Raw genomic sequence first — 26,838 nt, forward strand, 5'->3', positions numbered from 1 at the left:
GGAAGTGTGTTTTGAGACATGAAACAGGTATATTTTTTATTCCCTGTCATTGACGGAGGGGCACGCATTCTCTCAGGAGGAGCAATAGAGTTAGAAAGTGAGGAGCTTGTCGAGGGGAGGGGCGGGTGAGACCGACCAGGGGCATTGGAGGGAAGACACCAGACGGACAGGAGGCGAAGGGCCAGAGACGGGTGGTTGAGTGAGTGCGTCTAGGAGATCTGCAAGCAGGAATGGTCCAGCATGAGGACAGCGGAAGGCCGCTGGAAATGAAGACTGGAAGGAAGTACGTGGCCAAGGGTCTCGATGGTCCTCCAGGGCGACGCGTGTGTCGCCGGGCAGGTAAGGCGACGGAGCGGAGAGGACTCTGGCTTCGTCCAGGGACTGGATGGGGAGAGGCGGATCCCTGAAGAACACCTCGCAGTCAGAAGGTGTCATATGTGCTAGGAGTCAACCTTCAAGTGTTGGCCATGGTCACTGACCGTGGTCCCCCCGGGAGAGACTCGGTAGGAGACCAGCTCGCCTCACAGGACCTGCCCTGGGGTTGGGGCCGGGACTTCCACGTCCTCTTCTGCCCTAAAGCCCCACAGTTTATGTTTCCGTGGTACTTTGCAGTTCACCTCAAAGCCAGAGCTCTTTGTCAACAGTAGCTTCTGTCTTTAGACAAAAGCCACATGTCTGGAGCAGTTTTTGAGGCAGGGTGGGCTTGTGATCCTTAAGCTGCAGGTAAAGGGATACGGCCCTTTCATGTAGAGCAGGGCTTTTTAGTAGTGCTTTAGCACAGAAGAAGACGGACAATTAGGTCCCACCCCCAGGATTTCTGATACATAGGGGCCTGGGTGGGGTTGAAGAACTTGCATTTCTAGAAAGTTCCCAGGTGATGGTGATGTTGCTGGTCGGGGACCACATTTCGGGAACTTCTAGCCCCACACTGGAATTACTGGGGAATGGAAATACCTGACCAGGTTGGTGGGAGGCCTGCACAGCAGAAGCCTAATGCACAGAGAGGGCTGAGAGCCTCCAGCTTGCAGTATTGCGCCCCCTGGAGAAAAGCACGTGGCACCACTGAGCTTTTCCATTTGGAAGAAGCAGTGGATGTTTAATTAATCTTTTTGGACATTCAGTTCCTAAGGGATAGCTAATTATATATGCTATATCCATGATCTCTGTGATATCTCCCCTCATGTGGCTTTGTAGCTATTTCTCCAGATTACCATAGAAGGTGCTTTTCTAGTCCAGAAGGAACTGTGGCATTTGTTTATCTGAAAACACCCATTTAGACAAATCTGAAATTTAAAGGAACATTTGGAAATGTGGAATATTTCATGCCATTAATGGAATTGACACAGTCCATTAAGCCCCACCAGGAAGTTTCCACTTGAAAAGCTTTATACCTTCCTGGTCCGGCTTGGGGGAGGTGGGTGGGAAGGGAGTCTTTGTGAACTTGAAAAGCACCTTTAACTTTGTAAGACTTTATACTGTGGAACCCACAGAGCTTGCTTCCAGGTTGTCTGCATTGAAAACCTGACAGCAACCAAGACAAAAGTGCCGTGCAGTGGTTTGGGCGCGCAGAGAGCCGTGGTTTATTTCTTATAGCTCGGTTGACTTATACTTTAATTATTGCTCTACTGTTGACCTGTTATAGCTTCTTCTGTATAATTTTCTCTCAACTATTCCTGTAACCAAATTACATTAAACAGCCTTCAAGGGCTATTTCCCAGATTCCTCTCCCCTCCCCACCTCTCCCCTCCCCACCTCCTTTCCCCTCCACTCTCCACCTCCTCTCCCCTCCCCACCTCCTCTCCCCTCCCCACCTCCTCTCCCCTCCACTCTCCACCTCCTCTCCCCTCCCCACCTCCTCTCCCCTCCCCACCTCCTCTCCCCTCCCCTCTCCACCTCCTCTCCCCACCTCCTCTCCCCTCCCCTCCCCTCCCCTCCCCTCCTCTCCCCTCCCCACCTCCCCTCCCCCTCCCCTCCCCTCCCCACCTCCCCTTCCCTCCCCACCTCCTCTCCCCTCCCCTCCCCACCTCCCCTCCCCACCTCCCCTCCCCTCCCCACCTCCTCTCCCCTCCCCACCTCCCCTCCTCTCTGCACCTCCTCTCCCCTCCCCACCTCCCCTCCCCTCCTCACCTCCTCTCCCCTCCCCTCCTCACCTCCTCTCCCGTCCCCACCTCCTCTCCCCTCCCCTCTCCACCTCCCCTCCCCACCTCCCCTCCCCTCCCCACCTCCCCTCCCCACCCCACCTTCCCTCCCCACCCCACCTTCCCTCCCCTCCCCTCCCCACCTCCTCTCCTCTCCCCTCCCCACCTCCTCTCCCTTCCCCTCCCCACCTCCCCATCTCCCCTCCCCTCCCCACCTCCTCTCCCCTCCCCACCTCCCCATCTCCCCTCCCCTCCCCACCTCCTCTCCCCACCCCACCTCCCCTCCCCTCCCCACCTCCTCTCCCCTCCCCTCCCCACCTCCTCTCCACCTCCTCTCCCCTCCCCTCCCCACCTCCTCTCCCCTCCCCACCTCCTCTCCCCACCTCCCCTCCCCTCCCCACCTCCCCTCCCCTCTCCACCTTCCCTCCCCACCCCACCTTCCCTCCCCTCCCCACCTCCTCTCCCCTCCCCTCCCCACCTCCTCTCCCCTCCCCTCCCCACCTCCTCTCCTCTCCCCTCCCCACCTCCCCTCCCCACCTCCCCTCCCCACCCCACCTCCCCTCCCCTCCCCATCTCCCCTCCCCTCCCCACCTCCCCTCCCCACCCCACCTCCCCTCCCCACCTCCTCTCCACCTCCTCTCCCCTCCGCTCCCCACCTCCCCTCCACCTCCTCTCCCCTCCCCTCCCCACCCCCCCTCCCCTCCCCACCTCCTCTCCCCTCCCCTCCCCACCTCCTCTCCCCTCCCCTCCCCACCTCCTCTCCCCTCCCCTCCCCACCTCCTCTCCTCTCCCCTCCCCACCTCCCCTCCCCACCCCACCTCCCCTCCCCTCCCCTCCCCACCTCCCCTCCCCACCCCACCTCCCCTCCCCTCCCCATCTCCCCTCCCCTCCCCACCTCCCCTCCCCACCCCACCTCCCCTCCCCTCCCCACCTCCCCTCCCCACCCCACCTCCCCTCCCCACCTCCTCTCCACCTCCTCTCCCCTCCGCTCCCCACCTCCCCTCCACCTCCTCTCCCCTCCCCTCCCCACCCCCCCTCCCCACCCCACCTTCCCTCCCCTCCCCACCTCCTCTCCCCTCCCCTCCCCACCTCCTCTCCTCTCCCCTCCCCACCTCCTCTCCCTTCCCCTCCCCACCTCCCCACCTCCCCTCCCCTCCCCACCTCCTCTCCCCACCCCACCTCCACTCCCCTCCCCACCTCTTCTCCCCTCCCCACCTCCTCTCCCCTCCCCTCCTCTCCCCACCTCCCCTCCCCTTCCCCTCTCCTCTTCTTCCTCCCCTTCCCTTTTCTCCTTCCCTCCCCTCCCTTCTCGTTTTCTCTCTTTCTTTTTTAATCCTACAGTATAACATAATAAAACCTGTGTGTAGTGCTATTGAAGACTGTGGATTTTGGAGTCTGGGTACCAGGTTTTCATTCCTAGGTAAAGCACTTTACTTTTAGGGCAAGTTATATACACTGCTCACAAAAGCATGGGGATCAGGGAAGGTGCAGACGCTCCAGTATTGTCAGCCTTTTGTACGGTGCATTTTCACCAATGAAGTAAAAGTTGCTTTTGCATCTCATTTGCATAATCAAACAACTTTCTTTGACTTGTTGTTTGCTTTTCTGATGTTTTTGTTTAATAAAAAAATCAAATGCTTCTTTTTTTATTACTTCATATTCATTTTGAAATACCCCCTAATTTTTGTGAGTAGTGTAACTTCCCTGAGTTTTCATGTCTGCATCTGTAAAATGGGAAGGTTAAAGCATATGGCTTAACTATAGTATTTCACAAGTTGTATCAAAAGACATTACAAGGTATGTGAATCTTTCTGTAAACTGTTAAATAAAATACAAATGTTGATTGCTACCCTACCCTAGTGCTTACAGAATGTAGAATTCTGGAAAGTGGGTCTTTACAGATAATTGAGGCTTCATGCAAATATTTTCATTAGGATGAAATTAGAATGACAACAAAGGTACTTGTTCTTCTGTGTTTAACAATCCTGGGGGCCAGACCAAATAATTTACCGACTTGGTTTAAGAAATACTTGCTCCTGGAGGAGAAGACTGAGAACCAGTTAAAATGACTTCTCAGAGGGACTGCTTAGCAGCCAGTCTAAGACCCTCTCCTCCCCGCCTAACCACCCGCAGCTGCTGCGGTCATTCATCCCGGGTCCTCAAGCCCTCCGAATATCCCCCTTCAGCTGTCCCTTTCTGAGACAGCCTGGATGTCAAGGTGATGTTTTCTCTCACTACAATGAGGCCAAGAAGCTTAGTTTTTCTTGATTAACAGGTGTTTTTTTTTTCTAGTGGTCTTTTGGAAAATTAATACCCTCTTGTTGAAAATATTTCTAAAATGTAATATTCCAACTTTCCTCCATGGCCAGGAAGGCTTAGCCTGAAGAACATACAGAAATCTTATCTATTTCCACATGTTATTCAATGCCTAAGGTGAAATGTTAGATTCTTACAAAAATCTTTTACTGCTTTTTCATCCAAACGCATAGTCCACTAAACAATTACTGTTGACTCTTGAACAATGCAGGGGTTATGGTTGCTGACCCCCACCCAGTGGACAATTCAAGTATAACTTCTGACCACTCAAAAACTTCAGTTACCCCTTGGTACCCACGGGGGGGTTGGCTCCTCCCCGTACGAAAATATGCAGATGATTGAGTCCTTTATATAAAATAGCATAGAAAAGTGCATAAAGTTGGCCATCCGCATCCGAGGACTCCTAACTGCAGATTGAACAGATGTGCTGTTTCTTGGCCTGCGGTTGATTAAATCCTCGGCTGTGAAACTGAGGCTGGTGGAAATGAGTCCTCTCACAGAGTCACAGGGAAAGCGTTCCAGCAGACACGTAAGGGAGGTCGAGGTTTGGTGGTAAAGTTTATTTGGTTGAAAATAGGAGGCTTCCCCGGGTTCCCGATGTCTCACGGTGGGACTGTCTGTCCCAGAAAGTCTGTGCCTTTGATTCGGTTTATATCAAAGCTCAGTCTAGTTCAGCTTTTGTTCCTGTCTGGCTAGCGAAGTCTCTATTCCCTGTTGTGCTTTGGCTGGTGCTGTATTTGGAGTCTGGGTGGTTGCTAGCTGCTCACTGCTATGGAGAGAGAACACGTGAGCACAAGGGTGAGCGCTTCTGAGAGAGAGAGAGAGAGAGAGTGCACTAGCTCCATTGATAGGCTGATTATATTACCTTGGGCTTGAGAAAGACCATATGCTTTTTCAAACTAACCAATCAGTTTCCCAATCTTTTGTGGTCTTCTACTGGTTCCTGCCCCTAATCCGTCTATTTCCTAGATTTTCTGAGGTTCTGTGTCCCTTATCCAATCAGATCATTTTCTTAGGCTAGACTGACAGGTCTCTATGGTAGCCATCTTGGTTCTTACTGTTGCACGCCTCAAAGTAGAACCACCTCCCTGGCCATCTTGACTTTTACTGAGCAAGCGCCCAGCAGAGGAATTTCTCCTGCTGTTTTTATTTCTTTTCCCCATAATGATCCTTCTTGCTTGCTTCAGGGGATTAGGCCCCAAGGGCAGAGAATGAAGCAAGCAGGCTTATTGTCAGATTCTGTTAGCTGATGATGTCTAATGAAGTCCGATTCCTTTTGCTCCCTGCCTTTATTAATATCTAGCTATCTACACTAACACAACCATGGATGTGGAAGGCTGACTGAATATTTGTTGAAAAAATATACCCATTTATGTGGACCCGTGCAGTTCAAACCTGTGTTGTTCAGGGGTCAAATGTATCCCAAACCTCTGGATAGTTGAGCCTTGGTTAAGTGAGAGTAGAATGCAGCAGTCTACAAAGCTGACACCTCAGAATCTCTCACGGTGGGGTGCAGAGGAAGGTAATTCAAGCTACATGAAGGCTTCTGAGGCTTGGCCAGGGCTGAGGTCCTCTGGTTTACTGTATCACTAATTATGGAGAGCTGAGGTTCTCAAACACCAATGTGCCAAAAAATCTTTTGAAGGGCTCATTAAAAATGCAGATTCCAGAGCCCCATCCCAGAGACTAATTCATAGGTATGGGGCAGGGCCAGAACCTACGTGTTAATCAAGCATCTGTAGTCTTCTACACAGCATATTTTGAATATTTCTTTTTAATTCATTTTACAGAGGAGAGACAGAGAGAGAGACGGGGAGGAGGAGCAGTAAGCCTCAACTCCTATCTGTGTGTGCCTTGACCAGTCAGGCCCAGGGTTTTGAACCTGTGACCTCAGCATTCCAGGTCGATGCTTTATCCATTGCGCCAGCACAGGTCAGGACCAGACCACATTTTGAGAAGTGTTGATTAATGCTGCAGAAGTAAAATCCTCATAGTGAAGGAAACTGGTTATGATTAAAATCTAGACAGTATTGAATATTGAGGTACCATTTCCTGAAATAATACTTTTTAAAATTCTGGGCTTTAGTTTCCTCATTTGCAAAATGCAATGACTAATATTAACTAACCATTAGAGATGTCCCATATTTTTTCTGTGTCAAGAATCTAACTAGTATGTGCATAATAAAAGAACAATTGACAATTTTATTAATTCAGATCCTGCTTTCAATTCTATTCTAAATAAACTTTTAAAATTCAGTGTGTTGCGTTGAGTAGAAATCCATTTTCTAGGGACAAGTCAAAGTATGTATAGGTTTCTCAAATATAGTATTTTATTTTTTCTCATTTTGGAATTAGAACTTAACCAATATTTTTATACATTTAGAAATATAATCAGCATACCAAGTCTTAAATAACAAATAAACAATTGAGCCTTTTAAAGTGCCAAGTAGTATAGGATATGAGTAGAAAAGATGTGACAGGTACATAAATAACTATAAAGGCTAACTGTAATAAATAAACAAAAAAGTTCTGGGTCCAAAGGGTAGGTGACAAATCTTCAAGCAGACAGCAGTCTTAAAGGGTGATATTTATGGTATGTAAATGATATCTCAGTAAATCTGTTCTTAAAAATGCGTGTTCTGACCTCAGTCCCACTAATGGGCAGATAGCTGAAAGAACTGAAATCGGGATCTTGAGGAGATCTGCCCTCCCATGGGCACTATAACACTATTCACTTGATATGAAAATAACCCACGCGACTTCAACAGGTGAATGGATAAAGAAAAAGTGGTATGGTCAGACAATAGAATATTCTTCAGCTTCTTTAAAAAGAAAGAAGGAAAGCCCGTCCTCTGTGACAACGTGGGTAAACCAGGAGGATACGCCATGTGACAGATCCATGTGCCGGCAGAACAAACACAGCGTGGTTACGCTCCGATGAAGCCCCTCCAATAACCACACTCATAGGCGAGAACGGAAAGGTGACCGCCAGGGGTTGGCGGGTGGGGAGTGGGCAGTAGTTCAGTCGGTATAGGTGTCACTATGCCAGTTACTTACGTTGTAGAGATCTGCCGTACAACAGTGCCCAGAGCTTACCACACCATGTTGGGCACTTACAATTTGTTGACAACAGATCTCATGTTAACAACAACTGTAATAGGTCACAAAGGGACTTTTGGAAATGATGGACATGCCCATTACCTGGAGTGTGGTGATGGTATGCATATGTCCAAACTTGTCCAATCGTGTGTGTTAAATATGTGCAGTTTTTTCTTTTGTATATCAATTATACCTCAATAAAGCTGTGCAAATGCATATGTAGAAAAGTACAGTAAAACAAAACAGTAAGGATGGAAGTTTATTTCTTTTCTATGTAAAAGAAGTCCCACGATAGTGAATTCAGGACTTATGTGCTCTACAGCAGTGGTCCCCAACCCCCGGGCCGCAGACCGGTACCGGTCCGCAAAGAAAGAATAAATAACTTACATTATTTCTGTTTTATTTATATTTAAGTCTGAATGATGTTTTATTTTTTAAAAATGACCAGATCCCCTCTGTTACATCCGTCTAAGACTCACTCTTGACGCTTGTCTCGGTCACATGATACATTTAGCCGTCCCACCCTAAAGGTCAGTCCGTGAAAATATTTTCTGACATTAAACCGGTCCATGGCCCAAAAAAGGTTGAGGACCACTGCTCTACAGGGTCAGAGAACCAGGTTTCCATCAGACTCAGCATGTCGCTGTCATCTCTTGTTCACTGTGGCTGCCAGTGTGTCAGCCACTGCATCTGCATCCCAGCCAGCAGGAAAGAAGAAGGGGAAGGCAGAAGACAGGGGTCTCTCTCCTAAGGTACTTCCTAGAATTTGCATGAATCCCTTCTTACACCTCACTGGCAGGATTAAGTCACATGGCTACACCTAACCAAAAGGGAGGCTGGGAAATGTAGTCCTTATTCAGAGCAGCCATATGTCTAGCTAACATTCACTAGAAAAACAGTCCTTGTTAAGGAAGAGAGACAAACTCAGCAGTCTCTGCTGCCTGGACATTCTGTATGAGGCCTTGAAAATGTTAGAATAGTTTGTACTTAATTCATCAGGCGATTGGAGACAGCAGATTATTTTGAGGCAAAAATTGTGGTATTATTTTAGGACTATAATCCGTCTTTGTCAGTGATGGGTTGAAATGAGGAAACAGGAAGCTGGGAGGCCAAATAGGTGATGACACTAGACAAAGCGAGAGGCAGTGTACCGTGGAGAAAGCTCAGGGCAGCAGCTGGAGGCCCAGGGAGGGGACGCTCATTTGAAAGAACAGAACCAAAGAATTTGGCACCTAAATTTACTGAGTGGGTGGGCAAGGAGGTGGAAGACACTGCCAAGATTTAATCATGACTTCCCAGGAGTTTCACAGGCTCAGACATTCACGGGGATCCAAGGGATCCAGTAGAAAAGTAATTGAGCAAAATGGGCTCCCACCACCTCAGCAAGAAAGCAAAGGGGATGCTCTTCTGGTTGCCCGCGACCCGGAGAGCTGCTCAGTTCCCTGCAGACGGGCAGCTCAGACTCCGCACGCCCGTGGGACAGGCTGAGGGTGTGCCACGCCTTCTTCTGGATCTCCTGCGGCCGGAGATAGATAGCAGCATTCACCAATATCTTAGGTTTGAAAACTCGCAAACTACTCTGGATATGATCAGTTCCACCCTCAGCCCCTGAGATGGGGAATGATTAGATAATAAAGCTCGCATTTCTAAATGCCCTCACAATTAAGAGCTCGCATTAGGTACTGTGTTGTGGTTTTTAAAGTATTTTTTCTTTAAAGTCATGTAATCATTTCCTTAAATGCAATTCCCACATCACCATGTGAGAAGACTGAGAAACAGTCACATTCAGTAACAGTCTTAGTGGTGAGAAGGGATGAGGCTGAGATCCTGAGTTCTTCCGGACTCCGAATCCCAAGGTCGCTCACCTCTCAAGCAGGAACGAGCAAAAAAAATGGTCCCGTCTGGATTGCCTGCGCATGCGCTTGTGTGCACTTGGGTTATTGCGAAGAACTGAGAATGTCCCTGGTGATCTGGGGATCGTGATGAGCTTGTCATCTTCAGAAAAAGCTGCTCCTGTGTAGATAGATGGCTAGGCAGGCTCCTTGTGTTACATATGACTGTTGTCTTTCCAGATGGAATATTGAGACCTGGTGATGTGTCCGGCCTTCCTAAATCGCGTGTACCTGTTCTCTCGGTTGTTGCGGCAACGCGCCGCTCTCGTGGCTACCGATCTACGCAGGCCGTGGCTCCCTGAGCTGACCGGGGCTTCTGGGTTGGCTCAGGACACATCTGCATTTCCTCAAACTCTTCCTACCTAAACTCACCAAGACTTAAACCGTGCTTTGCGCCTCCTTAAGAGAATTCAAACTTTGCTAAACTAGAATAAAAAATATCTGGTAATTTAAAGATGCAATTCAGTGGCACTGATAACAGGAGAAATTTGGGACAGGTCCAAACATCTCATCATCAGGTTTTAGATGCCCTATTTATCCATCACCGTGAGCAGATTCTGACAGAAACCTACTCACGTTTCTATCATAAATGTTACGTGTTCTATCATGAAATGTTATTTGTGCACTGAAAACTGGCAGTTATAAAGACTACATAACCACACCAAACAACATATTACATAACAAGGAGAGGAAGAGGCAGTTAGAAATTGAAAGCATCCCTATCATGTGAAGGGGACCCAAAGGTGCCATTTTGGCATAATAACTGTTTTAAGCTGAAAACGGTTAAGAAGCAGCAAGCGTAGAAAGAGCTCTTTGCCCTTCTTCCGTCTGTGTATAAGGCAAGATATCAATTTTCCTGGGTGGAAGCGTCCCCCCTCCCCTCTCCGGGACCAGATCAGAGCACCTGTTCTCACTGGAGACAGAGGGGCCCCGAGATGAGTCTGCACAAGCAAATCTTACTGAAATAGCTGTAATCTTCCATTAGTTTCCCCACAACTGACCGCCCCCAGAAGCCCCAAACCCCTTCCCTTTGTTTTGCCCTAATCTATAATTTATCTGATCCTTTGTTAGGATGGTAATATTAGCCCCAAACTCTGAGCACCCCTTTAAGTGACTCATTACTGAGCTCCCCAGTGTGCGTGCCCGTGGCGCGCACGAAGAAACTCGCACATCCTCCTGTTGACCTGTCCTTTGATAGTCTGCACTGCCCAGCCTCTGGCGCGGAACCTAGCGAGAGAGAAGAGCACTGTTCCCCCTCTGTACGTGTTAAATAATAAAATAAAGAAAATGGCAGAAAGGAAATACACCAACATGCTAACATTGCTTATGTCCCACGGAGCACGTTCAAATAGGAAATAAGTTTTGCCAAAGCAGCATTTTGTAAAAAACTGCAAATTAATCGGATACCAGCATCTCCATAGTTACAAACCAACTTGGTTCAGGTGTTTGCTCAATCACGATACTTGAAGGGGTAGTTTAACTTAGTCCTAGAGAAGGAGAACAGAACTTGAGGAGATCGACTGAAGTCATGTGAGGAAGGGAGAGCGCCCAGTTTTATAAGGCAGGTTAACAAAAGAACGACCAAGAGTCCCGTTCTGGAGTCAGACTGTTTACTATATGCAAGGCTTTGGGCAAGTTAGGTAACCTTTTTTTTTTTGTGCTTCGATTTTCCCTTCTTTAAAATGGTAATAACAGTAGCCACCTGCTGTTGGTGTTGTTGAGAATTAAATAATACTGCCTGCATACTGTAAAGACTCAAAGTTATGAAGCATCCCGATAACAATTCTCTCTCTCTCTCTTTTTTCCTCTCACTAAGAAAATGTTGCTAACATTAGCCACATGTAGCAAGAGAATGGTTATATCAAGTGTTTGGTAACTTTATTGGCCGCCCCCTCTGATTACCTAAAGCTTCTCCCTGGGTGGTGTAACCCTAGACGGGGGAGAAGGGGGGCGGGGGTGTTCTGTGGTCTCTCTTTTGGTGGAAATTTAATTCTATATATAGGGTCCAGAATGAAAGTTACTTCCACAAGTAGACAGAAAAAGAGACGGTGTAACAGTTCCTATGAAACTGTCACATCTCCTCTGTCCGCTCTGTAGCACACCGAGGTGTCACGACTCTGACGCACAGCCTGCGTCAGTCCTGTCAGGCAGGAATGGTGGGTCGGATGGAAGGGCCGGGGGTGGTCTGCCGCAGGAGGCAGGAAGTGTCCCCGTGAGGGTGACAGAACAATGGACCGGCAGTCATCCTCTGACCTTGTCACCCTGTGACCAGGGGCAAATGGGTTCACGCTGACCCCTGGTTCCTCCCCAGTAAGACAGAAGGGCACAGCTAGGTAGAGCCCTTCTGTAAAGCCAGTGGCCGTAGCCACCATCCCAGCCGCCTGGCCCATGCAGGTTCGCATTGGATTCCGACAGACAGTAATGAGACAACGGAGACAAGAACTGGTGGGCCATCATCTTTATCTTAGCTTGCACCTGGCGGGCAAGAAATACACACAATGAAAAAACACTTCCCTTTCCATTCAGGGCTCCCAAAGCCACTGACTTATCCGAGTTTCCTAGAATCAAAAGTTTCTAGTTCACCAGCCTTATTCACCTCTGTTCCCCATCTCCTTCTCTCTGCACAAACTCTGCTCAAACTGGCTTCTCCTTCAGCACTCCGCCATCTTGGCTGCTTCTCTCCTCCACGTGGCCTTTCTCTGCTCTCCTCTCTAATGCTAATCTCAGGAACTGAGAGAGAGCAAGCTCCCAGTCTGCCCCACTTTATAGTGTAGAAATGAAAACCTTTAATCCAATATACAAACAAAGAAGTCTCTGATACAAAGTCACTGAGGGTGGGAAAGGCTTAGTCTTAAAACTAAGCCTTAGGGCAGGGGTCCCCAAACTTTTTACACAGGGGGCCAGTTCACTGTCCCTCAGACCGTTGGAGGGCCGGACTATAAAAAAAAATATGAACAAATCCTTATGCACACTGCACATATCTTATTTTAAAGTAAAAAAACAAAACGGGAACAAACACAATATTTAAAATAAATGACAAGTAAATTTAAATCAACAAACTGACCAGTATTTCAATGGGAACTATGCTCCTCTCACTGACCACCAGTGAAAGAGGTGCCCCTTCTGGAAGTGCAGTGGGGGGCTGGATAAATGGCCTCAGGGGGCCGCATGCAGCCCGCGGGCCGTAGTTTGGGGACCCCTGCCTTAGGGTATAACGACCCGGCCTGCTTACAGCCTGTCCCTCACACCCAATGCAAACTATAAGCAAGCAAACATATATCATAATTAAAACTTATTTGACCAACACCTTCTGACACAGGTTCCGTGCGTCTGTGCCCCGTCCCAGCGACCATTTCCTCTGGAAGGACAGGAAACTGCCGAGCCTCACGGAGGCTTCTGACTCCGTGATCCCAGGCAGATGACTGTGTCTCCCAGGCCCTTTCTTCACCGATGACGTCTGACTGATACCCAAGGCTGGGTTCGCCAGACGTTGGGGTGGAGGAGCACAGCTCCCAGCCAGTGCAGGGTGGGGCTCTGCATGCACCGGTGTCATCGTAGCCTCAGGGACCCTCATTTCTGAGGACTCTCCGTGCTTTGTCCCGGCGCCCCTCTCAATGGAGCTGGCTGACTCCTCCCTTTCCTCTTCAGAAGTTCAGCTTACTTCTGGCTTGAACTTGGAGCTTCCATGATGAAAGAAAAAAGATCACATTTCTTCCAGTGGGAGCTGTATTTTCAGGGCACAGCTGCTTAGACCCACTAGAAATAAAACAAGAGGGCATCTGAGGTCACGGGCAAACCTCCCTCCTGGTGGGAGAGGAACTAAACGAGAATGTAGTCAGTCACTGGAAGGTTGAGTCCAAACAGGCTCGTGGGGTGGACGCCGCATGCTGGTGTCTTACCAGCTGAGGGGTGAAGGGGGAGCTCTTTTCTGGGTGCTGGGTGGAGCTGCTTCCAGTCCTGGCACAAGTTCCAAGTTCTCACGGTGTCCCGAGGGCTGGAAGGGGCCTGGATCTTTGACTCATGAAATATTGGAACTAGAGGGTCCCCGAGAGCTGTCGTGCAGTGGTGACTCCGAAGCCCTTTCTGTTGTTGCCCTGGAAACTGTCATATGAATGACTGTGCAGAACACACTGACGGAGGCCCTCTAGGTGGACGAGGGACTTTGTCATTTCATATTCATGTCACACACACACGCAAAGCAGGTGACTGGAGAATGAATGTCCCGTTTGCCAAGGCATTTTAAATATTCATTTCAGGCCAGAAAAACAGCAGTAAGTATGAGTCTCATGATCTGGTAATAATAGCTTTATGTATGCAGTATTTATTGAGCTCTTATGGTATGCTAGGCACTGAATAAGGATTGCATCATTTAATGTTCATGGTAATCTAATTAGAATGGAGCCAATTTTATCCCCATTTTACAAATGGGAAAATAGAGGCTAAGAAAGATTTAAAAATCTTTTCCAAACTCGCAAAGCTACTAAATGGTGAAAACAATTTAAACAGAAATAGCCAGTCCATGGAGCCTGTGGACCTATCGAGAAAACCGAAGTACTTCCCCACGTGTGGTCTCTGTCCCCACGACATGCTTAACGCCATTTATTCCACAATGAATTTTATTCACTACAGGTTAAGAACCTCAGTTCAAATCCCAGTTCTACCATCTATGGATTGTTGTCATCTTGGGCAAATTGCTCAACCTCTGAGCCTTAGTTTCCTCATCCATGAATGGGGACGATGATAGTACCAAACCATGCACTGCTGTTAGGATTACGGGTTTACACATGGGAAGCTCTTAGAACATGATAAACACTAACCCTTCTTATCATGCGTTAGCTGTTATTAATGACACTTATTGATTGCCACCTGTGCACCAGCCACGAGGTTCTCAGATGCGACAGCCAGTCAAAGATTATCCACATCCTATAGATCTCTAACTGATCTCTCGGAGACGCTTACAGTACTCATGAGAAAAATAGGATCTGTAAACAGATAGGACCAGGGGTCTGGACACCCCTTCCCCCTTGCAGCCCCGCCCAAACCCCCCCATCCCACCTGGTGTCACGAGGTGCACGTAGGACCTCAGACAATGGAATCACGTGCCCTTTGCATGGACACTGTAAAAGATACATAAGATGTAAGAAATCTCACTTTGGGGAGTTCGTGCTTTGGTGCTACTAACTTCACATGCTCCGCTGGCTACTAATAAATTCTTCTTCCTCCATAAGTTGTCTGGGCGTCTATGATCCTCCCTTTGGGTGGCGTTTCCTGCAACACTGTGGTTAAAAAGACAAGTTATGGGAGGAGGAGACGGACATTTAAACCAATTATAAGGTGTTATCTCCATAGCGGATCACTAAGAAAGCAGGGGAAGGTTTGGGACCAGACACGGCAGGACAGGGAAATCACATGTGCTGAGGGGCTTGGAACTTCATCCAGTGAAGCCAGCCAAGGAGCCGGGACACGTTACAGCTAAGGGGTGGCACAGTCCTTTCAGAGCTCCGCTAACCTCCGACTGGGCCGTGCCGAACCAGGGGCGAGCGTAAGAAAAGATCCAGGAGGAGCGGAATTGTGCTTATGAAACTGTCTTTAGGGGGAGGGTCTTCTTTGGCCATATTACAAAAACTTCTGTTTGGAAGCTGATCTGTAGATTTCATGTAATATAAGAAGATTCATTGTACAAAAAAGGTATATTTCAAATCGTTTTATATACCGATCCCACATGCAATCTTTCAAGTCACTCTCCTTGGCTTGACACATTCGGCACCCTGGAGCGCATAGAAAGCGTGTTACATAAATAGTAACACAGCCCACAGCCCACGCAGCCAGGGGCTCCTTCTCTTGACTCAGGCAAAGATGACAGTGTGTTCTCTTAAAGGTATGAGATAAGGCATGAGGCTGTTCCCTTGTTCTGTGTGCCAGGGAGTGTTTGAGCTGGGGGCATACTCTCTGGGGAACAAGAATAATTTTAAGAGTCAAAGCTAGGGTTGGCTTGTTTTTATGGCATTAAAATCCAACCTGTTCCACCGGTTCCAATCCGGATGTCTGATTAAATGACCAGCGAGCGTGACCAGCCAGGTGTTCTCTGCTCAGTACGCCCCGCTCCAACGCGGAGAGCTGAGGGAAGTGGAAAAACCCAGGCTGGTGATGACGTAGCCAAGGATGTGCGCAAGGCTTTAGCATCAACTGAGTGTCGTGGTGTTGATTATGGAAGTAAGGATGCCCAACGATTGGTAAAGTGTTTTAAAAATATTATAGTACATCGGTGACACTCACTACCACATAATTGTTGCAAATGACAATGTGGAACAGAATGTCATGATGACCGAAGCGAGTTGTACTATATCATTACATTTAACAACAAACAAACAAACTTCAAAATGATGTGCCCAGTAAAATCTGATTTTTGTAAAAGAAATGAAAGGCCCATAATTTAATTGCTATCATGTCTAGGTGGTGAGATTATAGGTGATATTACTTTACTCTTTTCCTTATGTGTACTTTGTAATTTTTCTGTAGTGAATGTCTATTCATGTTGTATCCATGGTTATGTTAAAAAAAATAAAATAAAAGGAAACAGAAGATGAAAATCGCCTTCCTCTTTTGCCTCCTGGGTGCAGGCGACAGAGGTGGCGGCCGTCTCTTATTTGGCACCATGGCTACTCTCAGCCCTCTCCTGAAGTGCAAGACCATGGTCCATCTAGCACCAGTCTGACCACTATGTCAAAATTAAGTGGACCCGGGGGGAACCCAGAAGCACTGACAGGTGCGCAGAGGCTGCACGGGCCGGAATAGGTGCCCGACACCAGTTGTGGGAGCAACAGGAGGACCAAGCACACGCTGCCCGGTGGCCTGCAGCAGCTCCTGGTCCATGCGGCCGGGAGGCGGCCGCGCTGCGGGTGGGCAGCAGGGCTCCCTGGGCCGAGGCTGCTCGCACGTCCCCTCAGAGAACCGCCAGGCCTCTGCGGGACAGCCAGCCCCGGGCCCATCGCAGTCACCATTCCCAAGGCCAGGCTGCGCAGCCAGGAGAGTGAATAGACGGATTGGGTGCACACGGTATTTGCGGTAACTGAAACCACGAAAACTTGGCCATCTGGCATTGTCCTCTCTGAAAGCGGCAGCAAAAACCAAGAGCGTCGAGGTGAAAGGGATTAAAAGTAATAACATTTGTAGGTGCTTCATATGCATTGCTCGTTTAGCTCTCACGGCAATCCTAAGACATGGTTGTGGCTGAAACCAATGGTATCCTACCCAGGATGTGTGCTTCTCGGCTCCCGGGGGAACAAGACTCCCTTGGAGTTGGGTTGATCACATCCCGGCAGATGGAATATGCCCCCCGCCAACTTCCCATAGTCTTTCTTTCTCTCTCTCTCTCTCTCTCTCTCTCTCTCTCTCTCTCTCTTCACCTACACAACTTCCAGCAAAGGACTTCAAGTTGTGCCCGTGGAAAGAGCCCACAGGTTCAGAGAGAGCGGTTCAGGAGAGCCATCCATTGCCACCCACCCAGAGAACAAGAAATAAACTTGTACTTCTTCTCCCAGAAAACACCGAATGGCGAGGACACGGTGCTGTGGGAGGGCCTGGAGCCCTGGAACGGGGGCCACAGCGGCTTCCGTGGAGGGCTGACAGCAGCAGCCGGGCTGGCCCAGGTCACAGAGCTCACGGCCAAGGACAAGGAGTGGGTCTCCTTCACCCAGCTACGCCTCCTGGTCATGAAGATCAAGGCCCTGGAGACCTGTCTCTTCTTGCCCATCAAGGAATCTGAGGTCATTAATTTTTTTCCTAAGGGCGTCCCTCAAGGACGAAGTTTTAAAGAGTAGGCTGGGGCAAAGGCAGACCCGTGCTGGCCGGAGGACGTGGTTCCTGGCATTTGTCGCCACTGGGGACTACAAGGGACATGATCCAACAGTGAGCCAACCTCAGCCGTCTCCTAGTGGTGTCCAGCCTGGCCTGAGTGGCGAGTGCTCCCAGGAGGTCGCCACTGCCACCTGTAGAGTTGTCATCCTGCCCAAGCTCTCTATTGTCCCTGTGCGGTGAGGCCGGTGGGGTGACAAGATGGGCAAACCCCACACTGTCCCTTTGCAAGGTGACCTCCGCTGTGGCTCTGTGCTGGGGTGCCTCGTGCCACTCCCAGGGACACTGGCATCGTGTCAGCCTCTGTGCCCAAGAAGGTGCAATTGATGGCCAGCGGGGCGACTGCTACATCTCGGCCAGGGGCTGCCCTGCCACGCTGGGCAGCTTCGCCAAGACCGCCTTTGATGCTGTCTCTAAAACCTACAGGTGTCTCACCCCTGACCTCTGGGAAGAAACTGTGTTCATCACGCCTCCCTAGAAGGAAGTCACTGACCACCTCCTAAAGACCCACACCAGAGTTTCTGCACAGAGAACCCAGGCTCCAGCTGTGTCCACCACACAGTTCTACCCAAGAGAAAGAAATTGAATTAAGCCTGGTCTAAACAAAAGAAAAAACTGTTTTTATATTAATCCATCAAGACTTTAGGTTGTTTGCCCTGGCCGGTTGGCTCAGTGGTAGAGCGTCGGCCTGGCGTGCAGAAGTCCCAGGTTCGATTCCCGGCCAGGGCACACAGGAGAAGCACCCATCTGCTTCTCCATCCCTCCCCCTCTCCTTCCTCTCTGTCTCTCTTCCCCTCCCGCAGCCAAGGCTCCACTGGAGCAAAGTTGGCCCGGGCGCTGAGGATGGCTCTGTGGCCTCTGCCTCAGGCGCTAGAATGGCTCCATTTGCAGCAGAGCGACACCCCAGATGGGCAGAGCATCACCCCCTGGTGCGCATGCCGGGTGGATCCCGGTTGGTCGCATGTGGGAGTCTATCTTTCTGCCTCCCTGCTTCTCACTTAGAAAAATACAAAAAAAAAAAAAAAAAAAAAAAAGACTTAAGACTTTAGGCTGTTACAGCAGCACAGATTGTCCCACCGGAATGAATGCAGCTTCGCACTGCTGTTAGCCTAGCACACAGAGGAAGCAAGTAAGGTTCAGCGAGATGAAGTAACTTTGTGAATCACAGAGCTATACGGAGTAAGACTGGTATTCAAACTAATGCTTGTTAGACTCTGAAGTCACAGAATGGACAACCTCCATATAGAGAGTTACACCTTTTTCCTTGGTTACCTGGGTGGGAAGGCAGAAATGCTTCCAACACATGCTGATAGCCAGAGTGATTATCAGGTACACCTGTGAACCGATGGGGTGTATATTCAAGCTTGAGGTACACAAAACTCACTGGGATGCTGGTTTAAAAAATGCCCATTGCAGGACCTCATTCTCATCCATTCTGAGTCGGCAGCTCAGGGGAAGTGACGGGCAGTCCTCACCTTTAACAAGCACTACAGACCGAACCCAGCACCCTGGGTCGGGCCGGTGAGGTACCTGATCTCGGTGGCCGGTAAGTGCCATCCTCCTGGCTCCCCAGCCGATGACCCCTTTCACTGTCCGGAGAAATGCCTCCTCCTTTTGGGTCAACGTGTCAGAGAAAGCCCACCACCCACCATGGAAGCTTCAAGTGGCAACTACATACTTCCCCAGACTGCAGGTGCGTGACCTGGCCTTGACCTCCCAGACACACCCGCCGGGACCTGGAACCCCCGCCAGCTGAGACAAACCGTGGGATACAGCTTGCAGGAAGACTTGCCTTGAAGTTTGGGGGATCATTCCAAGTCTGTAGACCCCAAGTCCAGTTCTCTGGCTTCCTTGCAATTTCCGTGAGCTACCCCCCAGCCCTGTTAATAAACGTCATTCGGCTGAAATCCCCCAGCATGGACAGCTTGCTGTTGCTTACTATTAAGAACACTGGCTGCATATCACCGTGATCCAACAGGGGTCCAACCTCAACCGTCTCCTAGTGGTTTCCAATCATCTGCACTTTATACTGTTTAAACACCGTGAAGTTTAAACACCATCGTCCGCAAGGCTGCACGTCCTCCCTGTAAGGTCGGTGGATAATGGGGGATGGTCACGTGGGGAACTCAGACCCCCGAACTTTGGCTAGGACCGCCCACAACCAAGCGCGCCAAAGGAGGCTTCACAGGAACCATTTGGAAAAAAGCGACCGTCTGCCCTGGCCGGTTGGCTCAGCGGTAGAGCGTCAGCCTGGCGTGCAGAAGTCCTGGGTTCGATTCCCAGCCAGGGCACACAGGAGAAGCACCTGTCTGCTTCTCCACCCCTCCCCCTCTCCTTCCTCTCTGTCTCTCTCTCTTCTTCTCCCACAGCCGAGGCTCCATTGGAGCAAAGATGGCCCGGGCGCTGGGGATAGCTCCTTGGCCTCTGCCCCAGGCGCCAGAGTGGCTCTGGTCGCAACAAAGCGACGCCCCAGAGGGGCAGAGCATCGCCTCCTGGTGGGCAGAGCGTCGCCCCTGGTGGGCGTGCTGGGTGGATCCCGGTCGGGCGCATGCGGGAGTCTGTCTGTCTCTCCCCGTTTCTAGCTTCAGAAAAATACAAAAAAAAAAAAAAAAAGCGACCGTCTACCAGCCAGTGGGATTTCATCACGTTATGTTAGCTGACTTTCCTAGAGGGACCCCTTTAAATATCTCCCATGCAGTTTAATCCTTGCAACTTCCCTGGCCTCCATTTTACCTCGGGGCCAGGGAACCTTGCCAGGCGGGATGCGCGCTCTGTACTCAATAAAGCCTTTTGTTCTTCCACACTTTGTGGCTCCGAGCCCTCTTCCTTTCTTCTGGGGGAGAGGGAATACTTTACACTCCCCACCCGCTGGCTTCATGCCTTGCACACTTGGTAACATCCCACCATCAACGACCAAGTCCTTGTCCGGGTCTCCAGCGAGACCTTGTCTGCCTCCCCCTGTCCCGGTGCCTCTCGATCCTGCCGTGGGGAAGCCTCGGAGAGCCTCTCTGCCTTGGGCGGGTCTCTCTCAGGGGCTTCGCTGCTGCTTAGTGCTGCACGGGGACAGGCAGAGCCCCCATCAAAGGGCTTGGCAGAGGAAACCGGGGAGTTCTCCTAGGTTTGCTTCTGTGTGGCCACCGGTCCCAGAAGTGAGTGAGGCCGCCTCACCCGTCCTACGCTGCACCGCGTCTTCGAGTGGGATTTGCACAGGGAAACCCACAGTCTCCACACCGCTTGCGTTGTGCAGCCTCTGAGAGTCCGAGAAGCTGAGAATCAGAATACAGCAAAACCGAACGAAGGCTGGCACTTTAGAGAAATGTCAAGTGTGCAGACCCCAGGACATGTCCCGCCTCGTGTTACAATAGAAATGTAACTTTCTTTGCTTTTCCTTAACTGGATTCCTGTTTTAGCTGCGTCCTGTCTGGTGGCAGAGACTGAGTCTCAGTGAAGTCAGGCTCTTCCTGCGCTCCGAGGCTGAGGCTGGGCCCCACGACGGCAAGGGACCGCTGGCTCCTGGCAACCATGCCCAGGGCACGCTCTCAGAGGCACCGCCCTCCCTCGCCTCCTGGGTCCACAGGGGCGCTGTGATCTCAGGCCCAGGTCAGAGCTCTGGGCCTCTCCAAGCGCATGCTGGTTGCTCCCCTCAGCCCGCTCTCGGGTCCCCTTCTAGGCGCACCTCCCTTTTTCTGCTTGCAAGCCTGCGGGAGTTCTGTGAGGCAGCCCCCGTGCCCGTGTTCAGCCATCACTGTCTTCCTGCTCGGTGCAGGAAACATGGAGGAGGCTTACCACTCCTCAGGGTCCAGTTGGAGAGTGAGACTGGTCACCTTCTGCCCTCAGACCCCTCTGACCTCTCTGGGGTTGCTATCATGCCTCCCACCTGCACCCCCGGGATGCAGCCCAGGGAGGTTGGGCACAGGGCACCTCTTTGGGGGGCCAGCTTGTTGTATTCCTCCCACCGCCCTGTCCTTTGCTCCTATCGATTCAGGGAATTGTGTAGAGCTGGTTCTGAGAGTGGGAAGAACAGGCCAGATCATCATGTACTCTTGGGGATCAGTTTCCTGGGCTCTGTGCTCTCGCCCTCCCTCCTTCTCTCCGTGGGTGAGGCTTTTAGAACTACAAAGGCTTCCCTCCCCCTCGCTGGGTCGCCCCTGCTGGCCGCAGAGTACACTGGGCTGGAGTGGGAGGAAGGGCTGTGGGAAAATCCTGGGGCCGGGTAGGAGCCCAGTGGGTAGGTAATATCTTAAAATATTATTCCACCACAGGGATCTGGGATGTAATGTTTGCTGAGTGCTGAGGGCTTTTTTTTTTCCTGGCTTTTTATGGATTTCTAAGAACATCACGCTCTTTCGCAGCCTCTCCCATTAGATGGTGATTAGATTTAAGGTTTTGTGTGCAGATGGTCGGTACAAATGATGTCTTTGCTTATGCCCATTTATGTCATGAACAGAGATTATTTTATCCTAATATGCCATACAGGTGCAACGTTCTTGTTCATTTGAGATTAATGGCTATAAAATAAAGCACGCCATTTCTCCTTGAATTTCACATAAGTGGGATCATGCCGTGTGTACCTTTTGTGTGTCTGTATTCTTCTGCTCAGCGAACATCGGTGAGATGTACTCACGTCGCTCTGTGTGTTCTTTGTGTGTGTGTATTTTTCTGAAGCTGGAAATGGGGAGAGACAGTCAGACAGACTCCCGCATGTGCCCGACTGGGATCCACCCGGCACGCCCACCAGGGGCGACGCTCTGCCCACCAGGGGGCGATGCTCTGCCGCGACCAGAGCCACTCTAGCACCTGGGGCAGAGGCCAAAGAGCCATCCCCAGCGCCCGGGCCATCTTTGCTCCAATGGAGCCTTGGCTGCGGGAGGGGAAGAGAGAGACAGAGAGGATGGAGGGGGGGGGTGGAGAAGCAAATGGGCGCTTCTCCTATGTGCCTTGGCCAGGAATCGAACCCGGGTCCCCCGCATGCCAGGCTGACACTCTACTGCTGAGCCAACCGGCCAGGGCCGCTCTGTGTGTTCTTTAAATTACTGTGTAGCACTCTGCCGTGTACACAGGCCAGCACGTACTTACCTGTTCTCTTGCTGATGCATATCTCAGTTGTTCCCAATCTGAGGTTATGATGGGAAAAGCTGCTCTAAACATCCTTGTCCATGACCTCCAGTGGAGACCAGCTGCCTTCCACCCGGGGAGTTACCTAGAGCGGGATTGCTCAATGTTAGGACAGAACTATGTATTTAGCTTTAGTAAAAAGTGCTAGACGGCTTCCTAGGCGTTGTAGGAATTTATCCTCTCACCAGCAATGTGTGAGAACTCCAGGTGCTTGACATCCTCCTCAGTACTCATTTGTGTCATCAGACTTTGAATTTAGCCATTTGGATGGATTACCTCAGTGTTGTCTAATTTCCGTTTCACTGAGAAATCATAATGGTGAGGACCCTTTCCTACGATGATTACCTATTTGGATAGCCTCCTTTGTGAGGTGTCTGTTCGAGGCTCTTGCCCATTTTTATTTAGGTGTTTGCCTTTTCCTTACTGGTGTATAGGAGTCCCTTATACATGTGGACAAACATCCTTTAATGGGCATGTGCATTGCAGATACTTTCTCCTAGGCTATGGCTTGGTTTTGGTGAGCAGAAGTTCTTCATCTTAATGATGTCTGATACATTAATTTTTATGGTTTGTAATATTTATGTCTTGTTTAGTAAATCTTTCCTTAATCCAGGTTCATAAAAATATGCTCTTATGTTTCTGCTAGAAGCTTTATTATTTTACCCTTATTATATTGATTGGTCTAGTATCAAATTAATAATTTGTGTTTGATGTGAGGTAAAAGTCAATTTCCATTTTTTCCATAAAGATATACAATTGTTATAACACCATTATTAAAACATTGTCATTTGCCTTTGTGTTTTTATTGCAAGCCAAGTAACTCTATATATGAGGGCATATTTCTGGATTCTGTGGTTTATTTTTGTTGACCTATTTACCTATCTTCAGACTAATATCACACTCTCTGAATCACTGTAGCTTTACAGTAAATCTTGAAATTTGGTAGTGAAAACCTTCATCTTTCGTGTTTCCTTTTCCAGATTGTCTTGGCTATACTAAGCCATTGGTATTTCCAAAATTTCTACACAAAAACATTAACTGGAATTTTTATTGGGATTGCATTCGATCTATAGATCAATTTGGGGAGAATTGATAACAATATTGAATGGTCTACTCTTAATAGCAAGATGGCTGGATAATTCCATGTAGAATTATATCATCTATGAATAATAAGTCTCACATCTTCCTTTCTAGTCTTCATATCTTTTATTTTATTTAATTTTCACCTAATGCACTGGATAGATCCTCCAACGTAAGTTTAATAGGAGTGGTGATAGTGGATGTCCTTGTCTTACTTCTGGCCTCAAGGGTAAGGAGTTCAGTATTTTACCATTTATTTAATGTTATCTATAGGTATATTAAAGGTTCTCTTTACAAGATTAAAGAAGTTCCCTTCCTATCCTAGTTTGCTAACACATTTTATCATGAATAATTGTTGAATTTTGTCTAATGCTCTTTCTACATGTACTGAATTGATCCTATGATTCTTATCCTTTATACTGCTAATTTGATGAATTACATTGGTTATTGAATAATAAACCCATTTTGTAACTTTATAAGACTTTATTTGGTCATGATGTGTAATATTTATTTGTCACTGAATCCAATTTACAAATATTTTTTGTTTAGGATTTTAGTATTGACAATCTCAGACAAAATGGCCTATAACATTTCTTTCTTGTAATATCCTTGGCAATTTTTGCTATCGGGGTTATGCTGGGCTTATTAAAACTAGTTTAGAAGGGTTTCTCCTTTCCTTTTCAGAAGGGTGTTCATTCTCTCGTGCATGTTCAGAGAAAATGCACCAACAGAGTCATCTGAGGTTGCAGATTTCTTTGTTTTTTGTTTTTCTGTGGGGAGGGGAGTTGGGCTGAAGGAGGTTTTTAATTAAAAATTCAACTTTTTCAATCAATAATGAACACAGAACTATTTATGTTTCCTACATTCTTTTGTGTCAGTTTAAATAACTTGTGTTTCTCGGGGAATTTGTTCAACAATTTTGTCAAATTTTTTAGCATAATGTTGTTACATTATCCCCTTAAATTCTAAAAAATATTTAGGATCTACAGTTATGACCCCTCCTTTTTTTTTTATTGCTGACATTGGTCATGTGTGTTTTTTTCTTCTTGACCCCATGCTTGCCGGGTGGATCCCAGTTGGGGTGCATGCAGGAATCTGTCTCTCTTCCCTCCTCTCACTTGGAAAAAGAAGAAGAAAAAGAAAGAGACTAAGTTTGGGAAACACAGCTCAATATTTCCTTGAGGTGTTTCTTATTATCTATCAAAGTGCTTCTGTTCCAGAACCTTCTCCTCTTTGCTACAAACCATTGTCTCCCCAACCCCCGGGAGACACGCCTTTGCTCTGTTACAAGACAGTACTTTTCCGTCCTGCGGCTCTCGTGGGTCCCTCAGAGTTTAGACCAATACCCAGGGCTGTTCAAATATTTTTGTGGTTTTTTGAGGGTTGGAGGGAGAGATTGTTTTATTTCAAGACTTTTCATAATAGGCAAGTCTCTCTTCCTTTCTTTCTTTGTTTATTTTTTCCTTTTTTTTTTTTTTTTTTTTTTTTTTTGTATTTTTCTGAAGCTGGAAACGGGGAGAGACAGTCAGACAGACTCCCGCATGCGCCCGACCGGGATCCACCCGGCACGCCCACCAGGGGCGACGCTCTGCCCCACCAGGGGGCGATGCTCTGCCCCTCCAGGGGCATCGCTCTGTTGTGACCAGAGCCACTCTAGCGCCTGGGGCAGAGGCCAAGGAGCCATCCCCAGCGCCCGGGCCATCTTTGCTCCAATGAAGCCTCGGCTGTGGGAGGGGAAGAGAGAGACAGAGAGGAAGGAAGGGGGAGGTGGAGAAGCAAATGGGCACTTCTCCTATGTGCCCTGGCCGGGAATCGAACCACATAGAGTGTCAGAGAGAGGGACAGACAGACAGGAAGGGAGAGAGATGAGAAGCATCAACTCATCATTGTGGCACCTTAGCTATTCATTGATTGATTTCTCATTTGTGCCTTGACCGGGGGGCTACAGCAGACCGAGTGACCCCTTGCTCAAGTCAGCAACCTTGGGCTCAAGCTGGTGAGCCTTGCTCGAACCAGATGAGCCCACGCTCAAGCCGGCAACTTCGGGATTTCAAACCTGGGTCCTCCGCATCCCAGGCTGACACTCTATCCACTGTGCCACTGCCTGGTCAGGCTCCTTGCTTTGTTTACAAAAATACATCTTACCTCTCTGTTCATGTCCATAACGTTTAAACCAAAGGAAACCCCTCACGTTCCCTTCCTTCCTGTTCTTGCCTAAATATGAAACTCCGCGTGGTTTACCTAGAATGGACAGCATGGACCATTAAGATGTTACTGGTTTATCTCTTCTGTACCTAATATCTCTTCAGTACCAAATATATCTCTTCTGTACCTTTTTATCTTTTTGAAAGGGTGAGGGGTGGTGGGGTTGGGGTTCTCGTGCATGGTAGGCCCAGGCGGGAGGCCAGAAAGGAGCCCGAGCTGGTTTCCTCGCCTGCACGTGTCGGTTGCCGGATCAATTCTCTTAGTAAGCAGCACGCAGGTGAACCCGGTTTGAATAGATGAGATACGTGGTGAAGCACATAGCAAGCTGGTCATCGTAGAGTCCAGGTGGCGGGTATTTGAGCGCTCGCTGTAAACTTCTTTCAACTTTTACACATGATTGGAATTGTCGTAACAAGACGCTGGGGGTAACAATCCTCACAAGACCCAGTTGGTGTTTCCCACAGGAATGTGTAGAGAACGGGAGCTTCCAGGTCTGCATGCAGCGGAGGTGAAATGACCTGTTCAGGACCCTCCACAGCACCCAGCATGGGGTGCTGCCTGGCTGATTGATTACAAAGGCCGGGGGTGGGGGTGGGGGTGGGGGGCGGCGTTTACAGCCCCTCCCTTCCCCACCTGCACGATCCCCCTGCTGAGCTGTGAGGTTGGCAGACCGATGTCACCACCCCCATCAGGCTTCTTATAAATAACAAAATTGAGGCTCGGAACAAAGTAACTGATGACCCTCGGAGCACTGCCCGGCTTCTGACACCCAGTCCTGGGGTCTTTATTCCCAGAATCCCCCCTTTTTTCTCCTGGGTGCTTCCATGAAGGAACGGGGTGAGATAATGTGTTGGCGACTAAACCACAACTATGTTTTTCCCAAGGGTGCTTGTATTTTAAAGAAGAACAAACAACACAAAAACTCAGCCAGTGAACGAACTAAACCTTTAATAGTGTGGCACAGTCACAGTTGATGGAGACCACACTGGGGAAGGGCCAGGAACAGAAGGTTGAGAGGACGCAGCTGGCCAGTTGCAAATCACACCCCCTCAGTAATCAGCGTCCCCTTGCACATATAAAGCCAGCTTTGTCCAAACAACGCCACCAGCTAGGGTTTTTCAGAGGGTAGTTGAGCAATA

General features: G+C 49.1%; 1 pseudogene; it reads left to right on the forward strand.

Annotated features, from left to right (window-relative positions):
• The first annotated feature begins 230 nt into the window (after positions 1-230).
• LOC136311629 (small ribosomal subunit protein uS5 pseudogene) lies at positions 231-17,885 on the forward strand (annotated as a pseudogene).
• Positions 17,886-26,838: the final 8,953 nt, after the last annotated feature.

This window comes from Saccopteryx bilineata, chromosome 8 (assembly GCF_036850765.1).
Source record: "Saccopteryx bilineata isolate mSacBil1 chromosome 8, mSacBil1_pri_phased_curated, whole genome shotgun sequence".
Classification (NCBI taxonomy): domain Eukaryota; kingdom Metazoa; phylum Chordata; class Mammalia; order Chiroptera; family Emballonuridae; genus Saccopteryx; species Saccopteryx bilineata.